The sequence below is a fragment of the Marmota flaviventris genome, chromosome 4 (assembly GCF_047511675.1).
Source record: "Marmota flaviventris isolate mMarFla1 chromosome 4, mMarFla1.hap1, whole genome shotgun sequence".
Lineage (NCBI taxonomy): Eukaryota > Metazoa > Chordata > Mammalia > Rodentia > Sciuridae > Marmota > Marmota flaviventris.
Genome location: NC_092501.1, coordinates 79,864,081 through 79,876,685, shown reverse-complemented (window position 1 = coordinate 79,876,685; position 12,605 = coordinate 79,864,081).

The window sequence follows — 12,605 nt, the reverse complement described above, 5'->3', positions numbered from 1 at the left end:
TTGATCCCAGGAGTCTCAAAAGTGTGTAGCATAGTCTGGCCAGAAAACATATGATTCCTGGGATATATCAAAGAAATCTGACTAAATAATTTGGTTAGGGAATTCAACGAATATGTATTTTCCATATTTTAATAGAGTGTCCGGATTAAGTTATTTTTGCATCCTTCAGCTCTTTGTGTCTTCAATAGAAAGAATCAAGACAATGCATTCTGATTGAGTGTTTGAAGTTTCAATCAGCAAGCACAAACCCAGTTCGATTTCCAGCTCAAATTCCATCACCGGTATAGGTCCAAATGCAGTGAAACTGAAAATTCAAACTGTTCCTGACGGTGAAAAATTGAACATACATGGCCAAAATTGGTGAGCATAGTTAGAACAGGGAAATGTTGAATCTTGTCAAGTATCAAAGAAACAAGACAAACCTATCTATAATCATAACACAATCTTGTAATCTTAAAACTTACACAAACCCTGAAATAAACACTAACCTGTTTAGAGAATCATTGATACTTGGAATCCCAAACTTAAGGAACCTAGTGGGTTACAAAAATGAATAATTCCTGTGCCTTTTCAAAGAAATCTTATCAAATAATTGGGGGAGGAATTTCAGTAACTTGGTATTTTCCTGTTTCCTTATAGACTTCTTTTGTATAAACTTTTTTTTGTATGCTTCAGCTTTGGGCCTCTTCTACAAGAAACAAACCAGACTATGCTAATTGTTTATAGACTGAGATGTGAATTTTAAGCAGCTAGCACAAACCGTGTTTGATTTCCAGGTGGATTTCCATTCACTCATGTAGGTCAAAATGCAGGGAACAGTTACACCTAGAAGGTCCAAACTTGGGAAGTGTAGTTAGGCTAGGAAAAAATTGAATTCTGACAAGTATCAAAGATATTGGCCGAAAACTAACTCTTACCCTAACACTTGTTCTAACAATAGCCCTAACCCTAACCGTAACCCTAAATCTATCCAAAAACTCTTTAGAGAAGCATTGATCCCAGGAGTTTCAAAAGTGAGGAGCATAGTGGGGCCAGCAAACAGATGAATCCTGTGCAATACCAAAGACATCTGACTAAATAATTTGGTTACATATTTCTATACATAGTTATTTTTCTCTTTTTTCATAGAGTGACCTCAGATTAACTTGTTACTGCATGCTTCAGCTATTTGCTTCTTCAACAAGAAAGAAACAGGCAATGCCTTCTGAGACCTGATTGAGTATGTGCAGTTTCATGCAGCAAGCACAAACCCTGTTCGATTTCCATCTCCATTTCCATTCACCATATAGGTCATAATATAGTGAATCCTGAAAATACAAATTGTTCCTGACAGCGATCACTTGCACTGAGATGGCCCAAACTTGGCAAGCAAAGTTAGGATAGGTAAAATACCAATCTTTCACATTACCAAAGAAACTAGACACAAACTAACTCTAATCATAACACAAGCTTTAAACCTTAGCCCTAAATCTAATACAAACCCTGACACGAACCCTAATATGTTTAGAGAACTATTTATATTTGGAGTCCCAAACATGAGGAATCTAGTGGGCTATGAAAGAGAAAAAAATTGCACCTTATCAAAGAAATCTGACCAAACAATTGGGGGAGGAATTTAAGTAACTGGGTATCTCCCTGTTTCCTTATTGATTTCCTTGGCAAATTGTTTTTGTGTGCTTCAACTTTGGGCCTCTTCTACAAGAAACAAACCACAGAATGTTAATGGAGAACATATTGAGATGGGAAGATTTTGAGAGAGAGAGAGAGAGAGAGAGAGAGAGAGAGAGAATTTTTAATATTTATTTTTTAGTTTTCAGCGTACACAACATCTTTGATTGTATGTGGTGCTGAGGATCGAACCCGGGCCACACGCATACCAGGCGAGCACACATCTGCTTGAGCCACATCCAGAGCCCCTGAGATGTGCATTTTTAAGCAGCTAGCACAAACCCTGTTTGCTTTCCAATGCATTCTTAATACTGATTGAAAGCAAACAGGATTTCCTTTCACCCATTTAGGTCAAAAGGCAGTGATACCTGAAATATACAAACTGTTCCTGTCAGTGAACAGTTGCACCTAGAAGGCACAAACATGGAGAGCCCAGTTATGCTAGGTAAAAGTTGAATACTGCCCAATATCAAAGAAATTGCCCCAAACTAGCTCTAACCCTAACACTAGCTCTATCCCTAGCCCTAAATGTAACTCTAACCCAAACACTATCCCTAAACTCTTTAGAGAAGTGTTGATCCTAAAAGTCCTAAAAGTGTGGAGCATACTGTAGCCAGCAAACAGATGAATCCTGTGCAGTATCAAATACACCTGACTAGATAATTTGGTTAGGTATTACAGTAAATGGGTATTTTCCTGCTTTTTCATAGAGTGTTCTTGGATTACATTGTTTTTGCATGCTTCAGGTTAGGGCTATTTCAACAAGAAAGAAACAAGACAATGCATTCTGAATACTGATTGAGTGTGTGAAGTTTAAGGCACCAAGCACAAACACTCTTCGATTTCGAGCTTGATTTCCATTCACCTGTATAGGTCATAATGCAGTGAAACCTGAAAATATAAACTATTCCTGACAGTGAATACTTGCCCTAGATGGCTCAAACTTGGCGAGCATATTTAAGATAAGTAAGAGATGCATCCTGCACAGTATCAAAGAAAGTAAACAAAAACTAACTAACCATAACACAAGCTTGTCACTCTAGCCCTAAATCTAACACAAACCCTGAAACTGATCATAACATGTTCAGAGAACAATTGAACATGGGAGACCCAAATTAGGGAGACTAGTATCTAGCAATCAAATGAATTCCTGTGCCTATGGAAGAAATATCACCAATTAATTGGGGGGGAGAATTTCAAGTAACTGAGTATTTCTCTGTTTTCTTATACAGTGCTCTTGCATAAACTTGTTTTTCTGTACTTCAACTTTGGGCCTCTTCTGCGAGAAACAAACAAGACAATGCATTCTGAGACCTGATTGAGTGTGTGAAGTTTCAAGCAGCAAGCACAAATTGTGTTCGTGTTCAAGCTCGATTTCCTTTCATCCTTATAGGACATAATGCATTGAAAGCTGAAAATACAAACTGTTCCTGACAGTGAACAATTGCACATAGATGTCCCAAACTTGGTGAGCATAGTTAGAATAGGTAAAAGATGAATGATCTCCAGTATCAAGGAAACTAGACAGAAACTAACTCTAAACGTAATACAAGTTTGACACCCTAATACTAAAACTGCACACACCCTGACACTAACTCTAACCAGTTTAGAGAACCATTGATCCTTGGAGTCCCAATCTTGTGGAGATTAGTGGGATATCAAACAAATGATTTCCTGTGCCTTATCAAAGAAATCTGAGCAAACAATTAGGGGTGGAATTTCAGTCACTGGGTATGTCCCTATTTTTTTAGAGTGGTCTTGGATAAACTTATTTTTTGTGCTTCAGCTTTGAGCCTCTTCTACAAGAAAAAACAAAAAAAACAGACAATGCATATGGAGAATTGAGTAAGTGTATGATATTTTGAACAGCTAGCACAAACCCTTTTGGATTTCCAGCTGGATTTCTTTCACCCATATAGGTCAAAATGCAGTGAAACCTGAAAATACAAACTGTTTCTGACAGGGAATACTTGCACCTAAAAGTCCAAACTTGGTGAGCATACATAGGCTAGGAACAAGATGAATCCTATCAAGTATCAAAGAAATTGTACCATAACTAACTCAAACTCTAACATTAGATCTAACCCTAGCACTAACCCTAACCCTAACCCTAATCCTATCCCTAAACTGTTTAGAGAACAGTTGATCCTAGGAGTCCCAAAAGTAGGATGCTTAATGGGGCCAGCAAACAGATGAATCCTGTGCAGTATCAAAGATATCTGATGGAATAATTTAATTAGGTATTTCAGAAAATTGGTATTTTCCTGGTTTCTCATAGAGTGTTCAGATTAAGTTATTTTTGCATGCTTCAGGTCTTTGCTATTTAAACAAGAAAGAATCAATATACTGCATTCTGAAAACTGATTGAGTGTGTGAAGTTTCAGGCATCAAGCACAAACCCTGTTCAATTTCCAGCTCGATTTCCATCACCCGTATAGATCAAAATGCAGTGAAACCTGAATATAAAAACTGTTCCTGACATCAAGCACTTGCCCTTAGATGGCCCAAACTTGCCGAGCATAGTTAGAATAGGTAAAAGATGAATGCCTCCCAGTATCAAAGAAACTAAACAACAATTAACTCTAATCATAACAGAAGATTGTAATCTTAGCCCTAAAATTTAACACAAACCCTAGCACTAACCGTAACCTGTTTAGAGAGCCATTTATGTTTGGAGTTCCACACATGGGGAACCTAGTGGGCCACAAAAGAGAAAAATCCTGTGGCTTATCAAAGAAACCTGACCAAACAATTGGGGGAGGAATTTCAGTAACTGCATATTTCCCTGTTTTCTTGTAGAGTTCTCTTGGATAAATTGTTTTTGTGTGCTTCAGCTTTTGGCCTCTTCTATAAGAAACAAGCCAGAGAATGCTAATGGAGAACAGATTGACATGTGAACTTTTAAGCAGCTAGCTCAAACTCTGTTTGATTTCCAGCTGGATTTTCTTTCACCCATATAGGTCAAAATGCAGTGATACCTGAGACACAAACTGTTCCTGACAGCAAACTGTTGCACCTAGAAGGCCCAAACTTGGCAAGCACAGTTGGGATAGTTAAAAAATGAAACCTGCCCAGTATGAAAGAAATTAGCCCAAAGCTAACTCTATCCCTAACACTAAATCTAGCCCTAGCCCTAATCCTAACCCTAATACTAACCATATCCCTAAACTCTTTAGAGAATCATTGATTTGAGGAGTCCCAAAAGTGTGGAGCATAGTGTGGCCAGCAAACAGATAAATTCTCTGAAGTATGAAAGATATGTGACTAAATAATTTGGTTACGTATTTCAGTAAATGGGTATTTTCCTGTTTTTTACATAGAATGTGCTCAGATAAAGTTGTTTTGGCATGCTTCATCTCTTTGCTACTTCAACAAGACAGGATCACGACAATGCATTCTGAGACCTGATTGAGTGTATGAAGTTTCAAGCAGCAAGCACAAAGTCTTTTTGATTTCCATCTCGAATTCCATCACCCTTATAGGTCTAAATGCAGTGAAACCTGAAAATTTAAACTGTTTCTGGCAGCAAACACTTGCTCCTAAATGGCCCAATCATGGCAAGCATAAGTAGGATAGGTAAATTATAAATCCTGCCCATAATAAAAGAAACTAGACAAAAACTAACTCTAACCATAACACAAGATTTTAACCTTAGCCATAAAACTAATAGAAATCCTGACAATAACCCTCAACTGTTTAGAGAATAATTGATACTTGGAGTCCAGAATTGGGGAGCCTAGTTAGCTAGAAATCAGATGAATTCCTGCACCTTATGAAAGAAATCCGACCAGAATATTGAGGAAGGATTTTCAGTAACTGGGTATTTCTATGTTTTCTTATAGAATTCTCTTGGATAAATTGTTTTTGTGTGCTTTTGCTTTTGGGCTCTTCTACAAGACACAAAACAAATAATGGTGACAGAAAACTGATTGACTGTGTGAAGTTTCCAAAAGCTAGCACAAACCCTCTTTGATTTCCAGCAAGATTTCCATCCACCCATATAAGTCAAAATATAGTGATACCTGAAAACACAAACTGTCTCTGACACTGAGGAGTTGCACCTAAAAGGCCCAAACATGGTGAGCACAGTTAGGCTACATACAAGTTGAGTACTGCCCAGTATCAAAGAAATTGGCCCAAAACTAACTTTAACCCTAAGACTAGTTCTAACCCCAGCCATAATCTTAACTCTAACCAAAAACCTATCCCTAAACTGCTTAAAGAACCATTTATCTTGGAGTCCCAATGGTGTGGAGAATAGTGGGGCCAGCAAACAGATGAATTCTGTGCAGTATCAAAGACATCTGACAAGATAATTTGGTTATATATTACATTAAGTAGGTATTTTCCTATTTTTTCATAGATTGTTGTTGGATTAAGTTGTTTTTGCATGCTTTAGGTTAAGGCTATTTCAACAAGAAAGAAATAAGACAATGCATTCTGCATCCTGATTGAGTGTGTGAAGTTTAAAGCACCAAGCACAAACCCTCTTCAATTTCGAGCTTAATTTCCATTCACCTGTATAGGTTATAATGCAGTGAAGCCTGAAAATACAAACTATTCCTGACAGTGAATACTTACCCTAGATGGCTGAAACGTGGTGAGCATATCTAGGATAGGTAAGAGATGCATGCTGCACAGTATCAAGGAAAGTAAACAAAAACTAATTAAAAATAACACAAGCTTGTCACTCTAGCCCTAAAACTAACACAAACCCTGAAACTAACCCTAGCATGTTCAGAGAACCATTGATCCTGGGAGTCCCAAATTTGTGATACTAGTAGGCTAGCAAACAAATGAATTCCTGTGCCTATCAAAGAAATTTCACCAAACAATTGGGGAAGGAATTTAAGTAACTTGGTATTTCTCTATTTTCTTATAGAGTGCTCTTGGATAAACTTGTTTTACTGCACTTCAGCTTTGGGCCTCTTCTACAAGAAAAAAATAAGACAATGCATTCTGAGACCTGATTGAGTGTGTTAATTTTCAAGCAGCAAGCATAAATAATTTTTGTGTTCCAGCTAGATTTCCATTCATCCTTACAGTTAACAATGCAGTGAAACCTTAAAATACAATCTGTTCCTGACAGCGAACACTTGCACATAGATGGCCCAAACTTGGGAGCATAGTTAGATAGGTAAAAGATGAATGCTGCCCAGTATCAAGGAAACTAGACAGAAACTAACTCTATACATAACATAAGTTTTTCCCCTTAGCACTAAAACTACACACATCCTGACACTAACCATAACCTGTTCAAAGAACCATTGATCGTTGGAGTCCCATTTTGGAAATATCATAGAAATTTGAAGAAATAATTGGGTGTGGGGGGAATTTAAGAAACTGGGTATTTTCTGTTTACTTATAGAGTGCTCTTGGATACACTTCTTACTGTGTGCTTCAGCTTTGGGCCTCTTCTACAAGAAACAAAACAGGAAATGTGTATGTAGCACTGATTGAGTGTGTGATATTTCAAGCAGATAGCACAAACCCTGTTTTATTTCCAGCTGGATATTCATTCACCCATATAGGTCAAACTGCAGTGATACCTGAAAATACAAACTGTTCCTGACAGTGAACATTTGCACCTAGAAGGCCCAAACTTGGTGAACATAGTTAGGCTAGGAAAAATTTGAATCCTGCCCAGTATCAAAGAAATTGGCCCAAAACTAACTCTAAACCTAACATGAGCTCTAACCCTAGCCCTCACCCTAACCCTAACCCTAACCCTAACCCTATCCCTAAACTGTTTAGAGAACTGTTGATCCTAGGACTCCCAAAAGTGTGGAGCAGTGTGAGGCCAGCAAACAGATTAATCCTGTGCAGTATCAAACACATCTGACTAAATAATTTGATAAGGAGTTTCAGTAAATGGGTATTTTTTTTTCCATAAGGTGTTCTCAGATTAAGATGTTTTTGCATGCTCCAGCTCAGGGCTATTTCAACAAGAAAAAAATCACGAAAATGTATTCCGAGACGTGTTTGAGTGTGAGAAGTTTCAAGAAGCACACACAATCCTTTTTTGATTTCCATCACCCGTATAGTTCAATATGCTGTGAAAACTTAAAATACATACTGTTTCTGATAGAAAACACTTGTACCTAGATGACCCAAACTGGAAAGCATTGTTAGGACAGGGAAAAGATGAATTCTGCCCAGTATCAAAGAAATTAGACAAAAAAATATCTCTAACCATAGCATGAGCATGTAACCTTAGCCCTAAATCTAACACAAACCCAGAAATCAACGATAACCTGTTTAGACAACCATTGATACTTGGAGTCCCAAAATTGAGAAGCCTATTGAGCTAGCAAACAGATGAATACTTGCACTTTATCAAAGGAATCTGACCATACAATTGAGGGAGGAATTTCAGTAACATGGTATTTCCCTGTTTACTTAGAGAGTGCTCTTGGATAAACTTGTTTTTGTGTGCTTCAGCTCTGGGCCTCTTTACAAGAAACAAACCAGACAATGCTCACAAAGAATTGATTGACTGTGTAAGCTTTCAAACAGCTAGCACAATCCTGTTTGATTTCCAGCTGATTTCCATCACCTGTATAGGTCAAAATGCAGTGAAACCTGAAAATACAAACTGTTCCTGACAGTAAACACTTGCACCTAGATGGCCGAAAATTGGTGAGCATATTAAGGAGATGTAAAAGATGAATCCTTCCAGGTATCAAAAAACTAGAGAAAAACTGACTCTAACCATAACACAAGCTTGTAATCTAAGCCTTAAACCTAAAACAAACCCTGACACTAACCCGAACCTGTTTAGAGAACCATTGATACTTGGAGTCTTAAACTTGGGGAATCTATCTGCTAGCAAAATGATTAATTCCTGTGCCTTATCAAAGAAATCTTACCAAACAATTGGTGGAGGAATTTCAGTAATTGTATATTTCCCTGTTTTCTTATAGAGTGCTCTTGGATAAACTTTTTTTTTTCTATGCTTCAGCTTTGGGCTCTTCTACAAGGAACAAACCAGACAATGATCACAGAGAACTGATTGACTGTGTGAAGTTACAAACAACTAACACAAACCCTCTTTGATTTCCAGCAGGATTTCCATCCACCCATATTGGAAAAAAAATGCATTGATACCTGAAATCACAAACTGTTCCTTACAGTGAACAGTTGCTCCTAGAATGCCCAAACTTGTTGAACATATTTAGGCTAGGTAAATTTGAGTGCTGCCAAGTATCAATGAAATTGGCCCTAAACTGACTCTAATCATAACACGAGCTCTAATACTAGGCCTAACCATAAACCTAACCCTAAACCTATCCCTAAACTGTTTAGAGAACCGTTGATTCTTGGACTTTCAAAACTGTGGAGCAGAGTGGGGCCAGCAAGCAGATGAATTCTGTGCAGTATCAAAGGCATCTGACTAAAATATTTCGTTAGGTATTTCAGTAAATGTGTATTTTCCTGTTTTTTTTTTTTGTTTGTTTGTTTTGTTTTTGTTTTGTTTTGTTTTTTTTCATAGAGTGTTCTCGGATTAAAATGTTTTTGCTTACTTCAGCTTAGGGCTACTTCAACATGAAAGAATCAAGACAATGAATTCTGAGACCTGATTAAGTTGTTTTGTATTCTTCAGCTTAGGGCTACTTCAACAAGGAAGAAACAAGATGATGCATTCTGAAACCTCATTGATTGTGTGAAGTTTCAAGCAGTAAGCACAAACATGTTTGATTTCCAGCTCGATTTTCATCACCACTATATGTCAAAAGGCAGTGAAATGTGAAAATACAAACTTTTCCTGACAGGGAATACTTGCACCTAGATTTCCCAAACGTGGTGAGCACAGTTAGGGTAGGAAAAAGATGAATCCTGCCAGGTATCAAAGCAACTAGACAAAAACTAACTCTAACCATAATAGAATATTGTAACCTTAGCCCTAAAACTAACACAAACCTTGACACTAACCCTAACCTGTTTAGAGAACAATTGATAATTGGAGTCCCACACTTGAGTAAACATTGGGCTAGAAAACAGATGAATTCAGTTGACTTATCAAAGAAATCAGAACAAATATTTCGGGGAGAAATTTCAGTAACTGGTTATTTCTCTATTTCCTTATACAATGCTCTTGAATAAGCATGTTTTTGTGCTTCAGCTTAGGGATTCTTCTGCAAGAAAAAAACAGACAATTCTAATGGAGAAATGATTGAGTGTGTAATATCTCAAGAATCTAGCACAAACCTTATTTATTTTCTAGCTGGATTTTCATGTATTCTTATAGGTCAAAATACAGAGGTACCTGAAAATACAAACTGTTCCTGACAGCAAACACTTGCACCTAGATGGCCCAAACTTGGTGAGAATAGTTAGGGTAGGTAAAATATGAATCCTGCCCAGTATCAAAGAAACTAGACAAAAAATTAACTCTAACCATAACACATTATTGTCACCCTAGCCCGAAAACAAACACAAACCCTGACACTAACCCTAACCTGTTTAGAAAACTATTGATCCTTGGAGTCCCAAACATGGGTAGACTAGTGGGCTAGCAAAAAATGAATTCCTGCAAATTATCAAAGAAATATGACCTAAAAATTGGGGGAGAAATTTCAGTAACAGGGTATTTCCCTGTATTCTTACAGAGTGCTCTTGGTTAAATTTGTTATTTTGTGCTTCAGCTTTGGGCCTATTCTACAAGAAACAAACAAGACAATGCACACTGCACACAGATGGACTGTATGAAATTTCTTGCAGCTAGCACAAACACTGTTTGATTTCAAGCTGGATTTCCATTCACCCATAGAGGTCAAAATACAGTGATACCTGAAAATACAAACTGTTCCTGACAGCAAACAATTGCACCTAGATGGCCCAAATTAGCAAGCATAGTTAGGATAGGTAAAAGATGAATTCTGCCCAGTATTAAAGAAACTAGACAAAAACTAACTCTAACCATAACACATCCATGTTACCCTATCCCGAAAAGTAACACAAACCGTGACACTAACCATAACCTGTTTAGAGAACCATTGATCCTTGAAGTCCCAAATGTGGGGAGACTAGTCTGCTAGCAAACAAATTAATTCCTGCACCTTATCAAAGAAATCTGACCAGAGAATTGGGGGAGAAATTTCAGTAACTTGGTATTTCCCTGTTTTCTTATAGAGTGCTCTTGGATAGACTTCTTTATTTATTTATTTATTTATTTATTTATTTATTTATTTAATTTTTTTTTGTACTTTAGCTTTTGGCCTTTTCTACAAGAAACAAACCAGACAATGTGTATGGAGAACTGATTGAGTGTGTGTGATGTTTCAAGCAGCTAGCACAATCCCTCTTTGATTTCCATCTAGATTTCCATTCACCCATATAGGTCAAAATGCAGTGATACCTGAAAATACAAACTGATTCTGACAGCAAACATTTGCAATTAGAAGGCCCAAGCTTGGCGAGCATAGTTAGGGTAGGGACAAGATGAATTTAGCCCAGTATCAAATAAATTGGCCCAAAACTAACTCTAACCATGACACTTCTCTAACCCTAGCACTAACCCTAACTATAACCCTAAACCTATCACTAAACTGTTTAGAGAACCATTGATCTTAGGAGTCCCAAAAGTGTGGAGCACAGTGGGTTCAGCAAACAGATGAATCCCGTGCAGTATCAAAGACATCTGATTAAATAATTTTGTTAGGTATTTCAGTAAATTGGTATTTTCCTCTTTTTTCTTAAAGGGTACTCAGATTAAGTTATTTTTGAATGTTTCAGCTCTTTGCTACTTCAACAAGAAAGAAACAAGACAATACATTCTGAGACCTGATTGAGTGTGTGAAGTTTCAAGCACCAAGCACAAACCCTGTTCAATTTCCAGCTCTATTTCCATTCACCCTTACAGGTCAAAAGGCAGTGAAACCTGAAAATACAACTGCTCCTGAAGGCGAACACTTGCACTGAGTTCACCCAAACTTGGCAAGCCTAGTTAGTATAGGTAAAATATAAATCATACCCAGTATCAAAAAACTAGACAAATCTAACTCTAACAATAACACAAGCTTGTCATCCTAGCACTAAAATGAACACTAACCCTGAACTTAAGAGAACCATTTATCCTTGGAGTCTCAAAATTTGGGAGACTAGTTGGCTAGCAAATAAATGAATTCAGGCACCTTATCAAAGAAATAAAAAAAAAACAATTGGGGGAGGAATATCATTAACTTGTTATTTCCCTGTTTACTTATAGAGTGCTCTTGGATAAATTTGGTTTTTGTGCTTCAGCTTTGGGCTTCCTCTACAATAAAAAACCCAGAAAATTCTTATGGAGAAACGTTTGCATGTGTGAAGTTTCAAGCATCTAATACAAACCATGTTTGTTTTTCCGCTACATATGCATTCACTCATATAGGTCAAAATGCAGTAATTCCTGAAAATACAACCTATTGCTGACAGCAAACAGTTGCACATAGAAGGCCCAAACTTAGCAAGTAGATTTAGCCAAAGTAAAAGTTGAATCCTGCCTAGTATCAAAGAAATTAAGCCAAAACTAACTCTAATAATAACACTAGATCTAACACTAGCCCTAAACTTAACCCTAACTCCAAACCTATCCCTAAACGGATTAGAGAACATTTGATCCTAGGACTCCAAAAAGTATATAGCAGAGGGGGCCACCAAATAGATGAATAATGTGCAGTATCAAAAAAACTGACTAAATAATTTGGTTAGGTGTTTCAGTAAAGGAGCATTTTCCTCTTTTCTCATAGAGTGCCCTCGGATTAAGTTATTCTTGCATGACTCAGCTTCGGGTTACTTCAACAAGAAAAAGACAATGAATTTTGAGTCCTGATTGAGTGTTTGAAGTTTCGAACAGCAAGCACAAATCCTGTTTGATTTCCAACTCAATTTCCATAAGCCATGTTGATCAATATGAGGTGAAACCTGAAAATACAAACTGTTCTTGACAGCAAACACTT